We start from the raw sequence: 10,943 nt of genomic DNA on the forward strand, positions 1-10,943 counted from the left end.
CCCAGGACTCCCAGGGGGCCGTTCTGATCCTCACTGCCAGTGGCCAAGGGGTTGGGGGACCCAGAGTGGCAGCCTACAGCAACATAAAATTTTATTTATTTGCATATCTGAGATCTTACACATAAATTATTTCAGAGCTCCTAGGCAGATGTTCTCATTCAGAATCACAGAGATGATGGGGGAAGAAGACAGCACAGCATTGGCATGCCCACCCCCAGGTGCTATAATACTCTCATGTGATGCCAGAGCCAGAAACGGGGTTGTGCTCATGGCAAGGCAGGTGCCCTACCCAGTGAGTTGTCACACCAGATCAGAATAATTTTATTTTAATTTTCAAAGCAAAAATAATGCCCATGTATGGAAAAATGACAAATTTGGGGAGCATATTTCCAGTGCAAATGACAGAGAAATATACCAATTTCTTCAACATACAAAAACCATTTACAAATATAAGGAAATACTAAGAACTTTAAAATTTTTTAAGTTTTATTTTTATTTAGCTTTTGGAAAATGGACTCAGGGCCAAACAAAATAAAAAAGAGAGAGAAAGAAGAAGAAAAGTCATAGAACTGTCCTTTCCCATCACTGAAAAATGATAATTAAAACAAAAAGTGAATGTATTTTGTAATATTTGTTATTGGGTCAATGTAAAGAACTCACTGTGGGCTGAGGAGATAGCATAATGGTTATGTTTATGCAAAAAGCTTTTTGTGCCTGAGGCACAAATGGCTACAGGTTCAGTCCCCAGCAACACCATAAACCAGAGCTGAGCAGTGTTCTGGTAAAAAACAAACAAACAAAAAACCTCATCTTGATCACAGGGAGAAAAAAAAAAGTACATATTTGTGCAAGTTCTTGGAAAGTACATTGATAGTACAAATTTTCTTTATTTTATTTTTTAAAATATTTGTTCTTTTATTTAATAGAGACAGAGAGAAATTGAGAGGGGAAGGAGAGACAGAGAGAGAAAGAGAGAGACACCTGCAGCACTACTTCACTGCTCATAAAGCTTTTCTCCTGCAGGTTGACCAGGGTCTTGAACCCAGGTCCTTGCTCATGGTAATGTGTGCACTTAATCGGGTACACCACCACCCAGCCCCTATCATATAAATTTTCTGAATACACTGAACTATTCAATTTATCTGTTCGGGTCTTTATTATATATATTTAAATCTGTAAAGATTTATACAAAGATATTTGTTATATAGTTGTTTGAAAAGTTAGTTTTCACATCTTAATTGAATCTAAGGAAAAGAGCATGTGAAATCATTCTTGAAATTACTTAAACTGACCATTAGATGTCAGAATTGTTCCACAAAATCAAGCTATAACCAGGTGAAAAGACTGAATTTTAAAATTGTGAAAAACATTCCATATAAGATTTTCACAGTCAGGGGCTGGTGACACACTCACTAAAGCTTACCATTGCCACGTATTTCCTCAGATAGACATGACTTAAAATCAATAAGGTAAGAATTCTTTCTCCTGATCATGTTCCATATTTCCTGACCCAGAACTAAAGTGTCAGGACTATGTTAAAACAAGTACCTCCCCCAATAGATTTACTCATTTACTTATTTATTTATTTCTGAAAAGAACCAGAGCACCATTCTGGTCTATGCAATGTCTGGGATCTAGGACTGTGTCCTTATCCTAACATGATGGAAGGACACTCTAGTAGCTCTAACCTGACCAAAAGTTGGGTTTCCCTTTTTTGAAAAAAAAAAATCATTTTATGTTTTATTATTAGATCCTCTTTTTGGATGATAAACCAGCAATAACAACAATAAACTGGACCAGTAAACTCCAACTTTATGTTGTATCCCCCTGGATTCATAATGTATTTTTATTGTGATAGAAAAGGAGCCAGAGAGAAAAGAGATCAGAGGTGGGAGACATAGCATATGGTTATGCAAACAGACTTTAATGTCTGAGGCTCAGAGGCCCCAGGTTCAATCCCCTGCATGAGCATAAGCCAGAGCTGAGCAGTGCTCTGGTAAAGAGAGAGAGCATCTTCCTTTCTTTTTTTAATTATCATATTGATTTACAGTAAGTTATTAACACAACACCATCACTCCTAACTTAGATCCTTTTTGACCATGCTCTCTCCACTCCCTACCTTCTCCTTCCCCAATCTTTTGTTTTGGTGCAATATATCACACCCATTCCAAGTTCACACTGTGTTAAGTGAGATGTCAAAAAGAGGAGAGCAGGTACTGGATGATGTTACTTACAAGTGAAATTCCTCCTCCATCTTTTTTATTGCCATCAGGGTTATTGCTGGGGCTCAGTGCTGGGGCACTGAGGAACCCACTACATCTGGCAGTTTTTTGTTTTGTTGTCTTTCCATTTTACTTGATCGGATAGAGAGAAATTGAGATGAGGAGGGAGATAAAGAGGATGAGAGAAAGATACATACAGACCTGCTTCACCACTCTTGAAGTATGCACCCTTCAGGTGGGGAACTGAGGTCCTTGTGCCTAGTAACGCTGTGCATTCAATTGGGCATGCCACTGTCCCTTCTCCATTTTTATGCAGTGCCTGTACGGAAACTGGAACCTGATGTGTGTGGTACCTACTCTACCCTAAGCCACCTCCTTGACACTATGATACAGTTGTGAATGGAGAAATGCTTATTTTTCAAATCCAAACATTATCATGGGCTTGGTTTATGCCTACTCCCCCTCCCCGTGGGGAAGCAGGCCATTTATAAAGAAAGATTCTGAAACACAATATGGCAGTTGTTTCACCTTTTACAACCTAAATCCCACCGTTCAGTAGCAATAACCACAACTTGAACTGGTTTGATGTATTGCATCAAAGCAAAGGACTCTGGAGAAGGAACACAGGAAGAAGGAGAGTGGGAGGAGGGAAGTTCAATTCCTAGTACTTGATGACAGACCTAATTTGGGTGTGAGAATGTTTTTCAGACACTTAGCTTTTTCAAAAGTTTATTTATAAAATGTAAATATTGACAAGACCATAGCATAAGAGGGATGCAGTTCCACACAGTTCCCACCACCAGAGTTTTGCATTCTACCCTACCCTCCTTGAAAGCTTTCCTATTCTTTATCCCTCTGGGAGTATGGACCCAGGGTCATTATAGGGTGCAGAAGGTGGAAGGTCTGGCTTCTATAATTGCTTCTTCGCTGAACATGGGCATTGGCAGGTCGATACATACTTTCAGCCTGTCTCTGTCTTTCCCTAGTGGAGCAGGGATCTGGGGAGGTAGGCTTCCAGGACACACTGATGGGGTCATCTGCCCAAGGAAGTCAGGCTGGCATCATAGTAACATCTGGAACCTGGTGGCTAAAAAAGAGTTAAGGTATAAAGCAGAACAAGTTGTGGACTAATTATGAACCTAAGGCAAGAATATTGCAGATGAAGATTTGAGGTCTCCATTTTGGAAAAAGCTCGTAGTTCTATTTTAGGTATATACCAAGGGGGCCATGACTTTACTAGTTTTTGCCTGAGCTAACATGCAGGTTGACTCAAGGTATTGTCTGGGGAGATGGTGTCAGGGTTGGAAGCAGGGCTAGAAAGCTGGATCAGGGAAGAGAGTAGCTACCAAATATGGGAAAAGTATAGGAATGACATTAACTGTAACCCCCATCGATTTAATCTGGGGTCCATATTCAGCACAGGAGCCTGTATAACCTCTGCACCCCTGTAGGTCTAAGCTTGCATTCTGTGGTCATGGCTAGGAACATTCTAGGCTGCATTAATTTCAGGGCCCATCTTCCTTGAGTAGTAGAATATGTTGCTCAACCTCCCTTCAGAGAATGGGCCTGTCCCTACCATTGTTCATCCTCATAGAGGACAAGGTCCTATAGGGGCTCACAAAAGGGTACACTGTGTTGATCCTGAGGAAGATGACCAGTGACAGGGATATGTTAGAGGTCTAGGCTCATCATGTCAGGCACTTATCTTAGTGAGATGAGAAATTGTACCCATGTGCCAATAAACTGTACTGTAAACCATTAACTTCCCAATTAAAAAGTAAATTTTAAAAAAAGAAGAAAAACCTGTTAAAAAGCTAACTGCACCTTCATAATAAATCTTTGGTCAAAGCAAAACTTATTGGTCTCAATGTATAGATAAAGAAACTAAGAAACATAACAGGTAGTTTCCCAGCTAGTAATGTTACTTAGCTAATAAGACAAGACCCCAAACAGTAGAGACCTCAGTTCTTCCAACTCCAGCTATTAAGAATGATGAACCCACCTTCTCAGACCTATCTTGGATGGAGCTACAAGGAATTACGTTAAGTGAGATAAGTCAGAAAGACAAAGATGAGTATGGGATGATCCCACTCATAAACAGAAGTTGAGAAAGAAGAACAGAAAGGGAAATGCAAAGAAGAATTTGACTGAGTTTAGAATATTGCACCAAAGTAAAAGAAATTCTGGAGGAGTGGGTAGATTTTTCAGCTTCACTAGAGGGGCTTGCGGTAGGGACACAGACCTTTGGGAGTGGTGTTAATACACACTCCTATTAATTTATAGTCTTATAATTCACTATTTAATCAGCATGGGGGAAATAGATTGAATGCCTTAAACTTTTTGATGCATAGACCCCAGTTCTGAGTATATATTCCTCTAATTGAAGCCCTTAAGGTTTCAAATTGGTAACCTACTGAATTTTAATTGTGGGCTTAAAGTGTTAATAATGTTTCCAATAATGACTTTTTCCCAAAGTATTAAATAAACTGTAATCTTAGACCAAAAAGACCAGAAGCAACTAGCTGAGTCAATATTAGATAGAACTATATGTAAATAGCATTAGACAATATAAATCATGGTGAGGTCTTGTGCGATACAAAAATCCTAACAATGGCTTTCAAAGTCAACCAAATTTCCAAATAACCTAGTTATAATAAGAACTATATATTGCCTTCTTAAACCCCGAGACAGCAGGAACACCCCCCCAATCCTTTATAAAATCCATATTTCTCCCAGTCCTGGGACCTCTGGGGCTTGGCTCATTTTTCAACAGGCTTCTGAACCCATACCAACTGATGCTGCATCTGCTGATCTCAACCTAATCAATGCAACCAGCACCACCTCTACATGTTTCACTTCAGACCATGTCCACAGATAACAGGCCTGAAATGTCAACCCTTCGGCTCCAATACTCTGGCGAGACCATTCCTAGATTATAGGACTCCTTAATTCCATTTTGGGTAGTGCACTTCCTAATAAAGCCCCAACACCTAGATATGAACCTAGGCCCAAGTGACAGAGCACATGCACACATGTATCCATAAGTTAGGAGATAATATATATCTCAAAGCAAAAGTACACAATAGTTTTTAGTGAGTCAATAAATGCAACAAGCAAGTAGGAAGACCTAATAATGGCAACATAAAGTACTTAATCAAATAGTTTCAACTTAGACCTAGATGCTTTCCTCACCTACTTCCTATTTCACTTCCTTCAGTCACTCCAAGCATACCCTTGTCAGACAAAGTAAGGATTACAAAAGCTCGATAAGGGCAAGAGACCGGCATAATTTAATGATGGCTCTTTGGATTACTACCAGGCCACCTCATCTCTCAGGGCGATAGTCAGGGAATCTTGGGATTCTCACATAGACATGATGAGCCTAGACCTCTAGTAGGTCCCTCTCTCCACTGTCACTGGTCATCTCCATTGGGAACAACATAATGGACCCTTATGTGGGCTCCCATAGGACCTTGCCCTCAATGTAGATCAACAAATGGTAGGGACTGCCCCATTCTTAGAAGGGAGGTTGGACCAAAATCCTCTACAACTTGAGGAAGATGGCAATAGGTGCAGCCTATAACGTTCCTAGCTGTGACCACAGAATGCAAGCTCAGACCTATAGGGATGCAGAGGTTACACAGACTCCTGCACTGAATATAAGCCCCAGATCAAATCGATGGGTTTTACAATTAATGGTATTTATATACTTTTCCCATATTTGGAAGCTACTCTCTTCCCTGACCCAGATCTCTAGTTCTGTTTCCAACCCTAACACCATCTCCCCAGATAATACCTTTGGCCCACTTGCATGTTGGCTGTTGGACTCAGGCAAAAATTAGTAAAGTCATGGGCCCCTTGAGCTATACCTAAAGTAGACTTACTAATTTCCAAAATGGAAACCCCAAATCTCATCTGCTATAGTCTTGCTTTTAGGTTCCAGATTACTAAACAATTTGTTCTGCTTTATATCTTAATGCTTGTCAGACACCAAGTTGCAGATGCTACCATGATACCAGCCTGACTCCCCCAGGCAGAGGACCTCACCAATGTACCCTGAACCCCCATCTCTCCGGAGCCCTGCCCCACTAGGTTAAGATAGAAACAGGCTAACAGTATGGATCAACCTGCCCATGTTCAGCGGGGAAGCAATTACAGAAGCCAGACCTTTCACCTTCTGCATCCTGGGTCCATACTCCCAGAGAGATAAAGAATAGGAAAGCTTCCAGTGGAGGGGATGGGATATGGAATTGTGGTGGTGGGAAATGTGTGGAATTGTATCCCTATTATCGATAGGGATATTTTGTCGATATTTTCTATTTTATAAATAAATTTGATTTAATTTAAAATTTGATTTAATTTAAAAAAGATGAAGAAATCATAATGCTTCATATTTGTATTTCCTCCACCCAAAGAAAATATCTGCTATGTTGGAATTAACTTTTTTTGTCCAGAGCTCTCTGTCTGGTGCTGTGACTCATCTAACTGGGAACTGTATCTAAGTCCCATGAATAATTGCTAGATTATCTCTCCAGCAAAGCCTGCTACTTTGATGGGGAGAACAGTGGAAAACTTAGTTGTCCCAAAATATCAGAAAGGACACTATAATAAAGATGTATATGTTAAATATATTTTCACTGTGTATTCTAGACACTTTCACATCTCTTTGAAGAATCAGAGAAACTCACTAGCCCTCATTATCCCTGGAATAGAAACATGAAGAGCAAAACTACTCTAAAGTAAGTCACTAACACTTAAGAGAACTGCTTTGGAGTATTGCACTAAAGTAAAGGACTCTGAGATGGGAGGAGGGGGTTCAGGTCCTGAAATATGATGTCCTGAAATAATAAAGGGGGTTGAATTGTTATGTGGAAAACTGAGAAATTTTATGTATGTATAAACTATTATATTTTATTTTTTGTTACTTTATTTTATTGTTGACTGTAAACCATTAATCCCCCAATAAAAAAAGAGAAATAACTGCTAATTTTCTTGTCTTTAGTATCATTTCAACTGAAATAATAAGTCACAAAGATCCTGCCCCCACATAATAGCTGTGGCAATGTAAAACTACAGCTATCTATAAATTGTAAAACAAAAATTTTCATCTGTCTTTATAAGTATACTAATTATTATGACAAACACTAGGAAGAAGTTAGGATCTGACATTTTAACATCACTTTTCTGAATATGATCACAGTGAAGCCAGCTATACCTCACTAGATGCTTTTATCTCCTTTGCCTCACAACTGTAATCTCACAGTAACAACCTAGTGGGCGTAGTTATCATGGTCATCCTTGCAGATGGAAATTTGAGGGTCAGAGTATAAGTAATTGTCTCACTGCATAGCAAATCAAAGGTAGTCAGGATAGAGTCTTAAATCTGTCTGCTTTCAATGCTGGGGTATTGACTTCCATAGAGGGGCCTCAAACTATCTAATTTGTGAGATCTGGTGCAAAATGATAATGCAGGATCCCTTGTTTTTTCAAATTAAGTGTTTCAAGATAGCCACTACAGAATATTGAACCATGAACAGCAAGCAAAATCCTGAACTTAGAGCCTAGTATAACTACATAAATCTCATGCCCGTGAGGCCAGTTCTGTCCTCATGTCTCAGAGCCTTCCCAAAGCACAGGTCCAGAAGATGCTGCAAAAGTGTATGGAAGTAAGAGAACTTCTAACTTCTCCTTGGTATGATTCATGTCTCTGTGGAAGTGTTGCTAATTGCTCTTGGCAGTGTGATTTTATTCCTAACAAAAAATTCAGAAGCATCTGGAGAAATGAAAACAAATTTATAAACACTGAAAGACAGGCTGCCAGTCTTTTGCTGTGTGACTGACAATAGTAGGGATTTTAACTCAAACAAGATGATTTATTTCTTCTTTGTTATTTTACCTCTTTGGAGGACTATAAGTTTGGTTCCTTTGTTCTCTGAATAAGTCTGATTTTTCTTTGTCATTTGTTCACATTATCATTTTCACTTAATTTGGGCTAAACCACAGATAATTCTAGTTTCTCACAAGGTATTAGGGCATCTTTAAGTCCTGCTCTGTCCTCCTTCCAAGCTAGCTTAATTTACAGGTACTGTTGTACCTGGTGAAAATTGACTTCCCATTTCACTTGAGCATGTACAACTTCCCACACTACATGTAGTTCAATCTGTACAGACAAGTAGGGAGAAAAGCAGCTTTAAAAAACAGGAGAAGATATACCTGAAAGGAAAAGTACACAACAGTCTGCAGTGAGTCAGTATGAAGTTCATAATGAAGTAGTGTCTACTTAGACTTAGATACCCTCCTTGCCTGCTTCCTTTACACTTCACTCACTCACTTCAAAGCTAACCTTATCAAAGCAAGGACTGCAAAAGCTGAATAAAGGCAAGAGACTGGCATACTTTAATGATGACTCTTCAGTCACTATCAGGCCCTAGTCGAGGAGTCCTGAGATCCCCAAACAGACATGATGAGCCTAGACCTCCAAAAAATCCCTCTCTCCATGGTTACTGGTCATCTATATCAGGAGCAACAAAACAGACCCCTTTGTGGACCCCCATAGGACCTTGCCCTCAACTTGGATTAATGATGGTAGAGAATGTTCCATCCTCTGAAGGGAGGCTGGACAAAAAACTCAATCTACACCTGAGGAAGATGGGTCCTGAAATTGGGGCAGCTTGGAACATTCCTGCTCATGACCACAGTATGTGAGCTCAGATCTACAGGGATGCAGAGGTCACATAGGCTCCTAAACTGAATATGGGCCTCAGATCACATCAAATCCATGGGGTTTACAGTTAACAGTATTTATACACCTTTCCCATATTTGGGAGCTACTCTCTTCCCTGATCCAGCTTTCTGGTCCTTTTTCTAGCCATGACACCATCTCCCCAGACAATAACTAGGATCAACCTGCATACCAGATGTCAGGTTCAGGGGAAAAAAAACTAGTATAGTCATGGGCTCTTTGGAATATAACTGAAATATGTCTACTAGCTATCTACAAAATGGAGAAACCCCCCCCCCCAACTCTTCATCTGCGCTATTCCAGCCTTTAGATTAATGATTAGTCAACAACTTGTTTGGCTTTATATGTTAACTCTCTTTTCAGTCACCAGGTTCTAGATGCTAGCATGATGACAACAAGACTTCCCTGGACAGGCAGTCCCACCAATGTCCTGGAGCCCGGCTTCCCCAGAGCCCTGCCCCACTAGGGGAAGAGAGAAACAGGCTGGGAGTATGGATCGACCTGTCGATGCCCATGTTCAGCAGGGAAGCAATTTCAGAAGCCAGATCTTCCACCTTCTGTACCCCATAATGACCTTGGGTGCATACTCCCAGAGGGTTAAAGAATAGGAAAGCTATCAGGGGAGAGGAGGGTGCTGGTGCTCAAGTGGGTGGCCTTGCAACAGAGGCAAACCACTGGCTTTCCCGTCAACGATTCAAGGGATGCACGTGATGCAGAAGCAACACCAGGAGAAATTCAAGCATGAACTTCCAATTTTACTCAGAGAGGAGAGGGCTTATATAGCAAAGTGGAACAAAGAACATTTTTCACATATGTCAGTAATCAAAAGGTCAGTACCCCTATGGTGGGGAGGGCTAAGGAATGACCAGAATTGATGAGATAGAAAAAGGTCAAAACAATTAGTTTCCATGAGGCAAAAAATGTTAATTATCTAAAGGTGTTAAGAAAAGCATGGTTGTTAAACCAGCAGAGTGAGATAAAGCATAGAATGGCAGAGTATTGATATAAGACATAACGATCAAAGAACTGGGAAGTGAGGTGTATGGGGTCTCATTTTTATGTTACTGGCAAGGCAGTGTAACAGAATATTCAAGCAGGCAACCATTTGGTTTGTAGCAGGGGAATGAGTTAAGTGTTAGAAGTTGCAGGCTGTGAAGCCTGGGATACTGACAAAGGGGAACTAAGTCAGGAAAGCATTTCCTGCCAAGCTCTATCCCTGAAAGGGAGAGACTGACAGGTGGGGTTTCTTTTCAGACCTCTATCTCAAGGATGGGGGAGTTCCCCTATGCTCTACCATGCTTTCACGCAATCCCAAAGAGGGGATATGGAATTGTGGTGGTGGGAATTGTGTGGAGTTGTACCCCTCTTATCCTATGGTTTTGTCAGTGTTTCCTTTTTATAAATTAAAAAAAAAACATAACAAAGGAAAAAAAAAACAGGAAAAGTAGGGAGCCAGGTGGTAGCCCACCAGGTTAAGTGCACATAGCACAAGGACCACCTCAGTATGCCAGTTAGAGCCCTCGGCTCCACAACTTCAGGGGGCTGCCTCATAAGCAGTGAAACAGTTCTGCAGGTTTCTGTCTTTTCTCTTCTCTTCTCTTCTCTTCTCTTCTCTTCTCTTCTCTTCTCTTCTCTTCTCTTCTCTTCTCTTCTCTTCCCTTCCCTTCCCTTCCCTTCCCTTCCCTTCCCTTCCCTTCCCTTCTCTTCTCTTCTCTTCTTGCCTTCCCCTCCTCTCTCAATTTCTCTCTATTATGTCTAATGACAGCAACAATAAAATTAACAATGGAAAAAAATATGGCCTCTAGAAGCAGTGGGTTCGTAGTACAGACACCAAGCCCCAGTGATAACCCTAGGGGCAAGAGAAAAAAAAAAACAGGAAAAATTTGTTTTTGATATTGTCCATTATTGACTCCACTTGTATCATGTCTCTCCCTCTCTCCCTCTTTTTAATTGCCTCTAGGGCTATGACTAGTGCTCAG

The sequence above is a fragment of the Erinaceus europaeus genome, chromosome 8 (genome assembly GCF_950295315.1).
Source record: "Erinaceus europaeus chromosome 8, mEriEur2.1, whole genome shotgun sequence".
NCBI classification, from domain to species: domain Eukaryota; kingdom Metazoa; phylum Chordata; class Mammalia; order Eulipotyphla; family Erinaceidae; genus Erinaceus; species Erinaceus europaeus.